Here is a 15,580-nt window from a genome sequence, read left to right on the forward strand (position 1 = left end):
GTTGTCTGGACAAGCAGAGCGTGTCCATGAGAAACAGTTAGACTGAGCAGTTCCACACAGTGAGTGTAGCTTCCACAGTGAGTGGAGCTTTCCTGTGAGTCACGTGGCGGAGCAGAATCAGGTCATCAGACTCTCCTGGCCGCCTGCAGTACCCTTTGTCCTCCTGCTTGTACTTGTTGTCTAGGGTGTATGTGTGTGTAAGCGTGTGTGTGTCTGTGTGAAAAAGAGAGAGCCCTCGAGGCGTAATTCATTTTCTGTAATTCTCTTCTGTAGCCAGAAATATGCTTACAGATCATTTACCAGAGGGAATACCAGTAAAGCCGAGAGCCTTTTCTCTGAAATTATAGAGAGCGTTCGTTCGTTCGTTCCTCCATAAATTCTTTGGAGCACCGGTCAGACATCAGCAGAACTGCAGACCCTGAGGACAGAGCAGTGAACGAAGCAGATAAAGGCCTTGCTCTCAGGGAGTTCATACTCCAATGTGGTGAGAGAGGCTATAAAGTACACACGTAAGATTATGGGCTGTTGGATGGTGATGAACAGTAGGAGAAAAGAAAACATGGGGGAGGGGGAGGAGGGCCGGTTTGGGTGGCCGGGTGTCACTGCTCTGTGTGGAAATGTCCGAGAGCAGAGACCTGAAGGAAGTGAGGAGTGAGCCATGCAGGTGTCTGGGGAGGAACATTCTAGATAGAAGAAACTGCCCCCCGCCATGGGGGCATGCTTGGCAAGTTCAAGGGGAGGCCACTCTGGCCAGAATGGGTGGGAGACGAAAGAGGACAGTGGCAACATAGAGCGACTGGGCAGTCGCTCTGGGCCCTGGGTCCAGCCACCTTGCACATCTCCTCTCTGCGTCACTGTTCAGAGACTATGGTCTCTGCCGGGCGGTCAGGGCAGCCAGGTGACTGGTGTCCAGGACCGCAGCTCCAGGTGGCACAGCCAGGTGGTGTGAGCCACAGACACACGTGGTCCCCAGTCCTCGTCCCTCTCACCTCGCTGGGCTGGTGGAGACGCCCACTCTCCCTGGCCTCACCAGGCAGTCTTCTGGTTCCCTGCACCGCTGCCCCCAGTCCGGGGGACTCGGGCCTGGCAGCCGTGGCCCCAGGTGCTGACCAGGAACAGAGCCCGCCCCCTCTTCCTCCCCAGGAGTGCTCCCTGCCGAGGTTTCGGGCTCGCTCGCGTGCTCCCTGGGAAGAGCCTTTATCCAGGTCAGCACTGGGATAAATTAGACATTAGTGTTTGCAGACAGGACAAGGAGTCGGTACTGGTCCCCATTAGCGGAGGTGGGCAACAGTGCCCAGTGACCCTTTTGAGGGCCCCAAAGGCGACTTTGAGAGAGGTAGCCAGGAGGCGTTTGCTCACGTGCACACAGTGGGGCGCAGTAGCACCGTCCTCTGAGGGTCTCGTGAGCACCGGGTGGGTCAGTGCTCGCAAAGCACCCAAATGTGCTGGGCACACTGGGAGTCCTCTGCCAGTGTCCACTGTGGTCACCAGCACAGGCTGGCCACCAGCCCAGGCCCTGGGGCGGGTGGGGGAGGGGAAGACAGATGAGGGCTGGGCTCTCGGGCAGCTTCCTGCCTGGTGGGCAAACACCGCCAGCAATGGGCAGACACCTGCGTGGTAAGAAGGGCCCCACAGGGTATTAGAAGTGTGATGTAGTGGGCGCTGAGCAGCTATAACCATTCCTAGCATTGGGGGGATTTTCTCGTCTGTTTTTTTCAGACATGTAATGTTTGCATGTTTGCATGTGATGTAAATAACACAGAAAAGGGAGAGCACAGGATTGTCCTTTCATGTAACTTCGTGTCAATCGACCTATTGGCACAATACTGTCCTCCAGAGCTGTCCGTGCCCTAATCCCTGGAACCTGTCAATACGTTCCTTTGCATGCAAAGGGGATTCAGCTTGCGGATGCAATTAAGGTTGCTAACCAGCTAGCCTGGAGATGGGGGGTTATCCGGGGTCAGTCTGACCACACGAGTCCTTAAAGTGGAAGAAGAGGCAGGAGGGAGGGTCAGAGAGATGCACTGGGACTGGACCTGCTGTGACTTTGAGGATGAAAGAGCCACAAGTCAAGGAATGAGGGTGGCTCCTGCAGCCAGACGGGCAGAGAAGCGGAGTCTCCCTGGATTTCCAGAAGGGAATGTAGGCCCACAGACACTTTGATCTTAGCCCAGTGAGATCCGCAGGACCACCATCCTCCCCTGAGACCGAGCTCCCTCAGGGCCGGGCTGTGCCTTGTTCGCTCTGGCTCCCAGTGCCCAGCACAGCCTCTGAGCTCCGCACACGTTTACTCAACTCTGCACCTGCCGGGGAGTCACCGCCTCTGAGTCAGGCCTGGAGCTGTGCCCTGCCTGCGTCTCTGTGCCCCAAAGCCAGGTCCTCGGCTTGACGTTGCCCTTTGGGAGTGGCCTCCAGAGGCTTAGGGACGTGCTGCCGGCCCAGGCCAGTCTCAGCCCAGGCCAGGTGGCACAGACAGGTGGCACAGAGCACTGCCCCCTGGCTTAGCTCACAACTAACAGGGTCCCTTTCAGAAGGGGAGTCCCCCCAAAGTGGAAAGATTCGTGGGCGGGGCTCCAAACCTGTGTGTGTTTGTTGATGCCAGATGCTATGGATTCCTTGTCACACTTTTAAAATGACCACTGTTGACTTACTCAGCTGGGAGATAAATGAGGTAAAGACAAAAATCAAAGAGAAAATCCACATAAAAGAGAAAACAGGAAAAGGTGGAAGAATCAAGAGGTGGGGCCCCTTGATCTCCCCAGCTGCCTCTTGCCTTGTCTATTTGGAAGGTGGCTCCGGAGCAGGGGCACCCCCACCTCCCTGGCGGGGGTGGCCCAGAGATTCTGATTTAATTGGAGGCAAGAACAGTGACATTTTTCAAGCGCCCCCCCCCCCCGCCCCAGTGAGTGCAACGTGAAGCAGGCGGAGAGCCAGCGCTGCAGGCCTCTGCTCTGTTCTCACTCAGAAGCTCTCCAAGCCCTGAAAGTAATTAGAGGGTGATGCTCAGAGGCCACCGCGCGCATTTCGCAAATGCAGAGACTGAGGTTTAGAGGCGAGGTCGCCAGGCACTCGGTGGCCCAGTTAAGACCGGGCCCCGGGGTGGACTTCCCATCCTGCAGCGGCCTCCAAGCAGAGTGGCCCCAGCCAGCTCCATTTGGGAGTGGTTCCCGGGGCTTCCTTTCAGTTTCTCTCAAGCTTTCTTGCTTCTTTCAAATGCTTCCTTTTTTTACAAGAAAAGTGTTATTTATTTTTAGAGGGAGGGGAAGGGAGAGAACATTGATGTGAAAGAGAAACAGCAATTGGTTGCCTCCTAAATATGTCCCGACCAGGGACCGACCCTGAATCCCAGGCATGCGCCTTGACTGGGAATGGAACCACTGGCTTTTTGCTTTGTGGAACAATGTCCAGTCAACTAAGCCACCCCGATCAGGGTTCCAAGTGCCTCTTAAAAAGATCAACCGGCCCTGGCTGGTGTAGCTCAGTGCATTGAGTGCAGGCCTGCAAATTAGAGGATCCTGGTTCGATTCCTAGTTAGGGCACATGCCTGGGTTGCAGGCCAGTTCCCAGCAGGGGACACACGAGAGGCAACCATACATTGGTATTTCTCTCCCTCTCTCCTACCCTTCCCCTCTAAAGATAAATAAAATCTTTAAAGAAAGATCAACTGATCCCTCGAGGAGACCCTGGCCCCTCTCTCTCTGCCTCCCCTTGATGAGGCAGGACCACTTAGTGACTATGAGCACGGGCTCTGAGATCTGGCCACATTAACACTGGGTGGCCTCTGAGAGACTCAGTTTGACCATCTGTAAAAAGGGGGTAATGCTGGTAAAACTCCACAAGGATTGTGAGGTTGAAAAGACACACGGGCACGTAAAGGGCCCGGAACAGTGCATGGCACGTGAATGCCGTTGTTATAAATAATATTGTCTCAAATCGCTAACAGAGGAAGAGAATGGAGTTCAGGAGTCAGGCAGTACCCAGGCATCGATGGACGTGTCTTTCACATGCGATTTTCATCTAGCTTTGGCACGCTCCTGGAGTGGTCCACAGTGTCCATCCTCGGCCAGATGCGAGCCAGGCCTTCTCCTGGAGGCGGGTAATTGCGAGTTTCCAAGTGAGTCTAGGGTACGGGGAGCCCGCTAGCTTTGCAGCGGGGGCTCATTGGGCATTTGCCCCTCATTTATCCTACCCATCTCGAGGTCAGCCTGTCCGGGGGCATTTCCTGTGGGAGCCCAGGCCCCTGGAGCAGAGCCAAGCCCCTCACTCACTGTGGGATTAAGAAAGGATCTACTGCCTTGTCCAGCACGTCTGCAAGGCGTAAAAATCTCCGTGCGAGTGATCAAAGAACAGGGCAACAAACAGGATAACGGGGAGATCACCGTGGGTAAATCAGCTTGATTACACTCCTCCCCAAACTTGATTATTCAGATTCACAGTGCTTTTCCAAATCTCTAAAGCCAGTTACGGCTGGCTTCCAATACCAGCAGCAGATTCTGGGGAGGCCTGTCTCCCAAGTCTGACAAGTCTGCCAATAGGTTGAGAAGAGTGAAAGTCACTCCCCCGCTTCTGATTTCTTATATTTCTGAGGCAGCGGGGAGTCTTATTGTTATGCTCTGAAACACAGCAATTAGGAGTGCCGGAGGGGCGGTGCCGGCGGTTCTGCCGATTGGGTGAGTCGCGGCTCAGACACGCCTCTGCTGTGTTCCCAGGAGGTCATCCCTGGGGATGTTGCCAGTTACCACACACGTGAAGACATGGGTGCCATTTATGGAACAAGTTAAAGGACTTTGGGAAAACAACGAGGCAGAGAAGCAACGGTTGACTTATTTAGCAGTGTGCTGTTTGCCTCCCTTTACCAGTTTAAAGGAACTGACCTTTAAACTCAGTTCCTTTTTTTCTCCCTTCTTTTCCCAGCTTTACTGAGACATATCTGACACAGAGCATTGTGTAGGTTTAAGCTGTGTGCCGTGCTGATTTGATGCACTTACCCATCGAGAAGCGATTACCACCATCAGCTAACACTGGCATCACGCCACATAATTAACATTTGTTTTGTAGAGAGAATACCCAAGATCTAGGTACTTAGAAAATATCAAGTGTATAACAGTATCGTTAACTCCAATCATCATGCCGTAGGTTAGATCCTAGAATTTACTGATCACGTAGCTGTAAGAATGCCCCCTTTGACCAGTGATTCCTTATTTCCCCTCCGCACCCCCCAGCCCCTGGGGGGCCCCATCTCAGTCTCTGATTCTCCTGGTTTAGCCTTTTTAGATTCCACATACAAGTGATTCCACATGTAAGTGAGATCATACAGTGTTTGTCTTTCTCCGTCTTATTTCACAGAGCACAATGCCCTGGAGGGCCGTGTCCTCTCAGACGGCAGGATCCTTCTGTCTCGGGTTGGACGATATTTTGTTTTGCGCGTGTGCAGCACCTGTGTTTTATCCCTCGTGCGTTGATGGACACGCAGGTTGTTTCCGTATCTTGGCTACTGTGAATAACGGCTGCCCCACACATGGGAGTGAAGATATTTTTTTTGTCATCCTGTTTTTATTTCCTCTGGACGTATACCCAGTCATGGAAGAAATAACCTATCTATTAAGTGTATAATTCTGTGCCTGGAGTGGAGAAGGTATTTCTTATCTGTCAGATTCTCCATTGTTTAGGAGGGGAGATTCACAGCATTTAGGCAAAAAAACTCTGAAGTCACGCAGTCCAGGTTCTTCATGAGGGAAGTGGAGAGATTAGATGAACTACTCAAGTTGATTTAGCAGCGAAGCCAACAGTGGAACGTAGGGTTCTGGCTCACAGTGTTGGTGGCTGTTGCCTACTTGGGGTTTGATTTGTTTCTGATGCCAAAAGGAAACCCTGAGCTCTCAGCCCAGAAGCAGCTGGAGACGTGGTTCAGGAGGGGGTGGGAGAACTCAGGGGTGCAGAGGTCCATCTGCAAAGAGCAGAAGTTAGGGGCTAGAGTGCCCTGGGGGACAGTTGCGGCCCCATGGTAGAGGATGTGGTTCCCAAGACGGCCACACGGGGCTAACATTGGTCATGAAGGGCCTGGGGGAAGGGAGAGGCGTCTGGGAAAGAGAAAGTGAGCAGGGAAGGGGGTGCCAGGTGCCCACTCCCACCTCAGTGTGCAGGCGCCCACATTCCCAAAACTGGAGGCAGTGGAAATAGTCCAGAACGATGGTTAGAACACCTGAATGTGGGTTCTTGCTTTGCTGCTTATTTGGTTGAATGACCTTGGGTGGGTCATGAAACCTCTCTAGTCTGTTTCTCTCAGTGGAAAATGGGGGTAACGGTGCCTGCCTTTTGCTGTGAGGAGTGATGGAGGTGAGGTGTATGAAGTGTCTGGCGGACTTCTGGTGGGCAGGGGGGACTCAGGAGGGGATCAGCTGATCCTCTGTTCCCTCCTCCCCTTCCTGTTTCCCTCTGGATGTCTCTGAAGATGATGCCCAGGCGGGCTGTCATGTATCAGACCCTGTTCTCGGTAGTGCCCTGGGCCCAGGGTTGCTCCAGCACCTGGGGCAGACGAGGAAGAAAGCAGGGAAGCGGTGGTGACCGTGGTGTTGGCGGGGAACAGTTGGACACACAAGTGCTGTGGATTGATTAGTCCTGAATCGGCAGATGAGCACTCAGTGAAGCCAGGCACCCTGAGAAGAGAAGCACAGGGTAAGCTGTCTTCATACAGTGGGTTCAGGGGGGTCCTGGGAACTGTTCAATGCTAACTCCCCCCATCCCAGGCCAACCAGCAACCAGCCTGAAGCAGCCACGAGAGGGGAGCACACATGTCTTATTCACAGTCGATACAGGGTGTGGGGGGGTCACAAACACAGATGGGTGGGAAGGACCCTGGACAGGGCTTTGTGTTATCCAAACTGGGCAGCTGCTTATGGGTCCTGGGACTGTCCGTTGCCTTGGAGGGATGTGGGCCCAAGGTTGCCAGACCAAATTCTTCAACAGAAGCCAGAAGTGTAGCTTTTGCTGTAAGAGCTTCTGGTTTTTAAATATTGGCCACAAATTACATAAAAAAATTTAAAAAACAAAACAAAACAGGCTACTGTCCAAACCAGCGTGGCAGCTGCATTCGGTCCCAGGGTGGCCAGCTGCCTGCCTCTGACTTAAGAGCCCATGGGGCAGCGGATCGGGTCTTTATTGAAACAGGTGCCATGGATTTCTTTGTGTAGTTTTGAGGCAACAAACATTTACTGAGCACCTGCTATGTGCTAGGCTCTGCTCTAAGCCCTGTGGATACAGCTGTGGTCAAAAGCAGGCAAGCCTTCCCGGTGAGCTGATGTTCTGCTGTGGCCCTTACTTTCTGCCCCATGCCACCGTATCTGTGCAGAAGTGATGACGACGTGGTTATTCTTGACCCTCTTTTCAGGAAGATTTAGAGTGAGCAGCTTGGTCCCAACCATACAGCCCAGTCATACCAATGGGCAGACGTTACTTGGTTCTTGACTCTGGAGCTGGCCATAGTTCGTGCCACAGACACCAGCGTAGAGATGTCTCCAGCTGTCCAAGGTCAAGTCCAGGTCCACAGGCCTGTGTCTCAATTTGATTTTGCTTTGAGGAAGTCAGCATTTGTAGTGCAGGTGGCCACAAAAACACAGGGATGCTCACAGACAGCAAACAACTTTTGGGGTAAAACGAAGTTCCCCATCTGCTTAAAAGCCACAGACATGAGCATCCCTCAGGGTAAAGAGGGAATACCCACCCACTCGAGACCTCAGCTGCTGAGCGGGCTACAGAAAGCTGTGTCTCGTCGTCCCTGTGGTCTCAGCACGGACCTGCACCCTGCCTTCAGCCTCTTGCCCAATTGCTGCTGTCCCCGGCCCTTGGCCGTTTGATTGGTGGCTCTCATATCCCGCCCATCCATCCCTTCCTGCCCTGCCAGCCCAACTGAAGGCCGTCCTGGGAGTACACGGTCTTACCCCTCCACCAGGGAAAGAACAGGTCCTAGTGAGAACAGACAGGGGCTTTGTGGAGGCCAGGACTTTGCTGATTCCTGCCTGGGCCTTGGTGAGGAAGGCCTGATGCGGCCCTGCCGTGGCTGATGGACAGACACCCGGGGAATTCAGATGAGGTTATAAGGGAGGAAAATCTCAAAGACACTTTGCAGGCCCCTCTTTAGGAGCATGTGTGCCCTGGCTGCTATTTTCTAATTAAAATGACACCTTAGAAACCCTTTCAAATTGAATTGTACCCTCACTGTGTTGGCCCTGTGTTGAGTGTCATTCCCTCTGCCCAGATCTCTGCACTGTGACGTGTCCTGGGACCTGCGGTGGCTCACTCCAGATGTGGGTGTGTGGAGTAGCCTGTTGGTTTAAGCCAAAGCCAAATTCCTAGACTTCTCAGTAATCCAAGAATGGATGATTCACTGGGCATTTCAGACTATACAGTTCATTGTAGACGAAGGTCCTGTTAGCAAAGAATACCCCCTTTGTCCCTCTTCCATTGTTTTTGCTAGCATTTTCTTTTGTTTAGTGTTTGGAGTGGCTTTTGTTTGCCTGTGGTTCAGATATAGTTCAGTGGACCCTGTGCCAAATACCACTTTTCATTGGGAAACGCATTTGGCCTGGAGGCTGTTCAGTCCTGCAGGGCTCTGTAAGGCTGGCCATGCTGGGAGAGGGGCCCTGGCTTGTGCTGGGGTGGGGGCTGGGCTCCAGGAAGCCCTGGAGGCTCGTAGGATGCAGACCCCCCAGGTTTCCCTGAGCCCCAGGCTCTGGCTCTGCCCCGAGTTGCCTGCCACCCCACAGCTCACCCGCTTCTATTATTAGGCACCTGCTTTCCCAGGTGGCCAGTGGGGACGGCGTCTGGGCCAGGAAGAGGGTCCTCACTACCACAGGCTCTGCGGCACCTGTCACCTGAGGGTTGCAGGTGCGGCCAGGTGTGCAGGTGTTTTTGAAGGCAACTCATTTTGTGAATGACCCGGCCTCTTCCCCTTCCTCTTTGCCTGTTCCTGATTTTGTTGCTCCCCGCTTTCTTCCTTCTGATTTTTTAAATTCCTCTTCCCTCTGTCACACTTGACTGAAGTCCAGTCAAAGTGAATAATACTTTCCGAGAGTGTCAGCTGCTTTGGCCAATAAAACACTTAACTTTGTAGTTTTGTTATGGCCAATGATCCTTAAAAAAACCCTTTTTGGTGTGGGAATTTTCAAAGACCCTCTACCAGGTGTCAGTGCTTTTATTTTATCCGTTCACCCTGTCTCTCTTTGATGGAGTATTTTCAAGCCATCTCAGGCATGGCATCTGTTCTGTATGTAAATACTTCAAACAGTAACTTTAACCAATGAGAACTAAAAAAAAGAAAGGAAAAAACTCCTCCACCCATCCCCACCCACCAAACCATACTACCATTTGTGACACCCAATGATATGAACACTATTTTTTTGTGTGTGAATCAGGATTCAGGTAAGGTCTGTAAATTGTTATTTGGTATGTGGCATTTTTAAGATTTTTTTCCCTATTTTTTGGCATTATTCAGTGATGATTCGTGTCCTGCCAGTCGCTCAGTGCCTCTTGTGGTTCCGGAGGATTATCCCAAACCCTCATCAACCCCCAGCAGACTCTTGCCCACTTTACAGATGGGGAGGGGATTCAGCAGCTTGCGCAGGTCCTGAAGTCCTGGCAGGCTGATGTATCATTAGCTTTTGCAGTCTGGGTGTACGCGGATCAGGATTTCCCCGTTTGAACTCAGACAGTGAAAACATTTGCAGGCTGCTGTTGTTTACTTCCAGGGAAGGCGCCCTTTGTGGAAATGTTTGGAAACAGTTGCTGTAAACGTCTGGACTTCTGGGGTGATGGCTGTGGTTTCTCCACATCGTGCTTCTGCGAAAATGGCTGCTGTGCATGCCCGTGCCCATCGCAGGCGTGTTCAGAAGGGTCCCCCTTTTCCTGAGATGCAGAGGTGGTGCGATGTGCTGCCGCTGCTGCAGACAACTCCTGGCGGAAGGAGACAACTCCTGGCGGAAGGAGACGTCTCCAGGTCCGCATGGCGCAGCCCCCTGGTGAGTCCATGCGCATGCTCCTCGCACATGCTCCCCGCGCATGCTCCCCGCGCATTGCCCACCATGGCCCTGCAGGTAGGTCTTGGGCTATTCCCCTTCACAGAGGAGGCAGCCAGGGCTCAGGGAGAGATGGAACTCTCCAAGGTCACACAGCTAGTAGGTGGCAAAGGTAGAAGGTAGGCCTTTCAACTCGGCAGCTCTGGATGTGAACTTGGCGTGTTCGTGGTCACACTGCCTTGGACGCCTTGTCCCTTGCTTTTCGGGGCCTGGCCCCGGACTTGTCTGCACCAGCGTTTTATCCTGGAAAACTTCAGGTAGACCGAAAAGTGGACAGAGCAAAACTATGCTCACGTACTCCACCTAGATTAAGTGGTTGTTAACATTATATCCCATTTGCTTTATCTCTGTATTTATGTGTTTGACGTACATTTTTTGAATTGTTTGAAAGTAAATTGTGGGATTATATCCTAATCCCCCTGGATGTTTCAGCTACTTCTCCTAAAAATAGGACATTTTTCTATATAGCCATGTCGTTACCACACCAAAGGAAATAGTGATATTTTCTTAATATCACCTGATACCTATTTCACTCCAGTCCCAAAATTTCCCCAGTCATCTTCAAAATTTCTTTTTAATAGCTTAAAAGTATTTTTTGAATCAAAACCCAGTCAAAGAGTGTATGTTGCATGTCGTCGTTTGGCTTTTTCAGACTCTTGTAAAATCTGGAACATCCCATCCGCCTTTATTCCGGGACTTGTCTGTTTTTCTGAGGGTGTTTGAGTTGTTCCTTTGCCCGGGTATTTTCCATGAGCTGCAGGTGGGGTCCAGAGGCCTGACAGGTGCAGAGCACGTGAGTTTGGGGAGATTGCCTCTTGTACCATGTGTCGGGGGTGCATGGCGTCTGTGGTCCCAGTATCGGTGAGTGCAGGCGGGTCGGGCACGCGGGTTAGTGCCGTCTGCTAAAAAATGAAGGAGAGACAGTGTGCACAGGTAGCATCTTTGCGTCGGTGGCTTTGACTTATCCATGTGGCCTGTTCCCAGTCTTCTCTCTTCCTTCCTGGGAGCTGGATAGGTTGACATCTCCAGGCTTGGCTCACACGTTTCCACTGCTGTCCCCCACTGACCTCATCCTGCCTTGTTGTGTTTAGGGGGCCACAGTTGTGGAGTACATGCTCTCATCACCTGCTGTGCACCTCCTTGGAGAGGGCAGGGTTCAGTTGTGTCCAAACCCCAGGGGAGGAGGACACCATACCAGGCAGGGCCATGCAGGAGCAGATGAACAGCCAGGGGCTGTGGGAAGCAGGCTTTGTACTAGCAGGAGAGTGGGGTGCCCCCTGGTCCCACAGGAGGACGTGATTGGTGGGAGACTGAAACCCGATACTTGGGGATAAGCAGAGATTGAACCTACCTGGTCCCCTTGGTAAGGAGTGTTGTTTGGCTTGGGGACCTTACTGCGAGGGACCACAGTGGGGAGAGGATGCCTCATAGGGGTCTTACGAAGATTAAAAGGAGTGATGGTGGGAAGAACCGAGTAAAGGACTTGGCACCAGAGGGCTCCAGACGTGATGCCTGGTGTGGTTATTAGAATTGTGACCCTTGTCTGTGTGTGACCACCCACCCTGGCTCAGGGGAAGGCCTGTCGGGAGACAGGTTGCTGCTCTAGTGGCTCACAGAGATACTTGGTCAACATGTCTCTCCGCCCACATTACTCATCCCACCCTCTCGTTCCCCTATGATGACCCCTGGTCCGTTCTCTACATCTGTGACTTTTGTTTTTCCTTTGCTTCCTTTTGTTTGTTTCTTTTTTTTGTTTCATATTCCACATGAGTGCAATCATGTTTTTCATTTTTTTCACTGACATACTTCACTTTAGCATAATACCCTCAAGGTCCATTCATGTTGTTGCAAGTGGTATTATTTCATCTTTTTTATGGGTGAGTAGTATTCCATTTTATATATGTTGACGAACGTCCATACTGGTTTCCAAAGTGGCCGCTCTAATTTGCAATCCTACCAACAGTGAAGACCCCCACATCCTCTCCAACACTTACTTCTTGTCTTTCGATAACAGCCATTCCAACAGCTGTGAGGCATTTTCTCCTGGTGGCTTCGATCTGCATTTCCTTGATGATCAGCGATAGGTAACCTCTCTTCAGGTGCCCGTTGGCCCTCTGTATTTACTCCTTGGAAAAAGTGTTTATTTAGATCCTCTGCCTATTTTTTATTGATTTTTTTGTTGTAGAGTTGCATGAGTTTTTCATAGCGTATTTTGGATACCAGCCCCTTATCAGAAATATCATTTGCAAATATCTTCTTCCGTTCAGCGGGCTCCTGTTCTGTTTTCTGGATGGACTCCTTTGCTGCAAAGCAGCTTGTTTGTTCACTACGGTCCCGTCTGTTTGATGGTGTTTTCGTTTCCTGTGCCATTGGAGTCAGACCCACTAAGTGTCGCTAAGACTGAGGTCCAGGAGGTTCGCACCTGTTCTCCTCTGAGTATTCTATGGTTTCAGATATTACGCTCAGGTCCTTGATCGGTTTTGAGTGAGTTCTCGCGTGCGGTGAAAGACAGCTCCCTGGTTCGAGTCCCATGCCTCGTCCTCGCCGAGCTCCTCCCTTTCCGTTCGGTTCCAGTCATCAGGTCTGATGGAGAATCAGGAGTCGAGCGACGCCGCTCTCCAGCAAACCTCGATGTGGAGTGGATGACTGGGGCGGCCATCCTTGTCACGGGGCCCCAAGAGCCCGAGTTACCGAGGTCATCACGCCACTTATCCTTTTCCTCTCGAGTCTTTGCAGAGATGGGGAAGAGCCAGCCAGTCACCGGGAGGACAGGGTTTGCTCTCATCCCCAGAGAACCAAAGGCGTGTGTTGGTGAATGTGCCACACCGTCTCTGGGCACTAAGGTGTTTTTACCTGCATTGTAGTCATTGGAAATAGAAGTAAACTAAATGGCTTCTCCCACCTCCCAGTGGTCCTTCTGCCTTTTCTCTCACACTCAGGGGTGTCGGCCATCTTACTGGGAGTTATTATGGCAGGAGGGGCAATTTTATTCTACAGCAAATGGCCCCAGATTGCCGTGCTTTTTGTATTTTAATCCTCACCCAAGGATATGTGTGCTGATTTTAAAGAGAAAGGAAAGGGGGCGGGGTGGGGGAGAGAGGAGCATTGACGTGAGGGAGGAACTTTGATTGGTTGCTCCCCATTCAGCTGGTGATTGAACCCACACCCTAAGAATGTGCCCTGACCAGGGATTAAACCTCCAACCAACCGAGACACCAGCCAGGGCAAGATTGGGGTGCTTTCGAGTTGTCGTTTTTGTTTTTCGTCTTGTTTTCTGTCCCCTCCCTAACAAGTGTTGGTGGAGATGACTTTGGGCGCTTCACAAGGTGAGTTTAGGTTCTCCCCGGGCGTGACCCACCTGAGGCACATTCAGCCCCACCCACTCCTCCCTCCAGCCTCGATTCCTCCTGGCCGAGGTGGTCGCAGCAGCAAGGCAGAGTGTAGCAGCATCTTTGGTTTTCGTTGTGTTTATTTTGATGTGTACCAGCTGTTTATGGAAGGAATGCTGATTTTGCAATTAAGCCGTGACATGAAGTTTCTTCTAGAATAAAATGACTGGTTTACAAAGTCAAAAGAAACCTCACAGCACAGGGGAGAGAAGATGAGGCGAAACTGCACAACTCAGTTCTTGAATGGCTGAAATGGGGAGACGCCGGCCTTCCGGAGTGCTCCGCGTCTTGCATCCCCTGGGGAGCTCATCAGACATGAAAGGTTTCCCTGTCCGTAAGTCTGGGCTGATCCAAGATTCTGCATTTTTAAGAACCTCCCTCCCAGGTGGTGCCGAAGCCTCGGCCCCTTGGGACTCAGGGTTTGAGCTGCAGGTCAGCGTGGGGGCAGCAGCAGCCCCCCTCAGGGGGGCTCCTCCCTGGACCAGCTCTGTCTGTAGGTGCAAGACCCCCTCGTGGTTCCCGGGCACATTAAGGTGTGGGAAGCATTGACGTAACACTGCTGAGAGTCCTCCGTGCAGAGTGAGCCCTGGCGAACAGGCGGGGTTCCAATCCTTGGTTTCCAGACCACGTACGAAGGCACTGTGGAAGGAGGCGGCCAGGCCCCCTCTTGGGAACACCCTTTGGTGTCTCCAGAGCTTTCCGTAACACCGCACGCCCACTTCCACCCCATGTGCTCTTTGAGGCCCATGTCCTCTGGGGAGCTGCCTGGCTCTGTGGATTCTCTGCGTCCAAGGTTGGTGGCTGTGGTGTGGCTGGAGAAGGGACACCTGTCTTTCTCAGTACTGCAGCCCTCAAGGGATATAATTTGCTTGAGAGATGTGTTCTGGCTGCAGCTATGTAGGGTGGGGTGGGGGTTTGTGGGAGAAGCTGGGGGCGTGAGGATTTAAAAAACCCCTGTGAGGACAGTAGCACCTGGGGGGCAAACAAGGTGGGGGCCGACAGAGCCCCCCACTGTGGGGGCTCCGCGGTGGGCCTGTGCCTGGGCCCTGTGGCCAGCTCTGTGGGCAGGAAATGGGAATCAAGGCTCTGGGGGTCTCTGAAGTGGGGGCTGTGGGACCGAGACAGGGATGTCAGCCCGTGGGAGGCAGATTATGTCTGAAAGGTGGCCACATCCCTCTCCCTCATCTTACCTGCTCTTCTCGGTGGCACTTTGCTCCATCCCTGCCCAGGGTGGAGCCAGTCCGCCCTCTTGAATCTGGGCCGACCTCGTGGGGACTCACGTGGAACCTAATGACACCACAGGACTGGGGTGCATGGTCAGAAAGCTGTGCAGCTTGCACCTGCTCCTCCTGGGACCCCTGTTCCGAGCCGAGCTGACCTGGCGGAGGGTTGAAGGGAGAGCTGGGCGGTGGCCTGCTGGCTGGGAGCTGACAGAGGCAGCTGCAGCCATCTGTCCCCTCCCCCAGTTTTTCTCTTGGCGGTGACCACTTTTCGTGTGCCTGGGTGTTGTGGGTTCTGGGGCCGTGAAAGGGGTTGGGAGGGTGAAGAGATGACAAGGTGGATGCTTAAAGCTGTTTGTTATTTTGAAAAATATTTAATTTATTTATTTTTAGAGGAGGGGCAGGGAGGGAGAAAGAGAGGGAGAAAAAACATCAATGTGAGAAACATTGAGCAGTTGCCTCTTGCACACGCCCCAACCCGGAACCAAACCTACAACCCAGGCACAAGTCCTGATCTGGAATTGAAACGGTGGCCTTTCACTCTGTGGAATGACACCTGACCAGCAGAGCCACACCAGTCAGGGCATAGCTGTTGGGTTTCTCAACACAGCCCCAGAATGCTCCTCATCCCCTTTCCTCCTCCTCCTCCTCCTCTGAGGCTCTCTTCTGTCCTAACCTGTCTCTTCTGGAAGCTTTTTTTCTCACTGCCCCCTGCTGGTGGTCTAGAGGGTGCCCGGTTGCCATCAGGGTAACGCGGAGGGAACTTTGTGCCCTCTGCTGCCTGGCCTCTGCCCCCACGGACAAGTCCATTTTGTTCCTGAGACTGGCTGGGGCCTTGCCTTAGTTCCCCCCTGCCTGAGCCCTCAGTTCATGACAGAGCCCCCAGTTCTTAGGGTCTTGG

The 15,580-nt window shown here is 52.6% G+C and overlaps 1 protein-coding gene across 1 annotated transcript in view; it reads left to right on the forward strand.

Moving 5' to 3' along the window:
- PLPP4 (phospholipid phosphatase 4) overlaps window positions 1-15,580 on the forward strand; it is a 96,005-nt gene that overhangs the window by 21,681 nt on the left and 58,744 nt on the right. The window lies entirely within an intron of this gene.

This window comes from Artibeus jamaicensis, unplaced genomic scaffold (genome assembly GCF_021234435.1).
Source record: "Artibeus jamaicensis isolate MK-2021 breed Jamaican fruit bat unplaced genomic scaffold, CSHL_Jam_final contig_490, whole genome shotgun sequence".
NCBI lineage: Eukaryota > Metazoa > Chordata > Mammalia > Chiroptera > Phyllostomidae > Artibeus > Artibeus jamaicensis.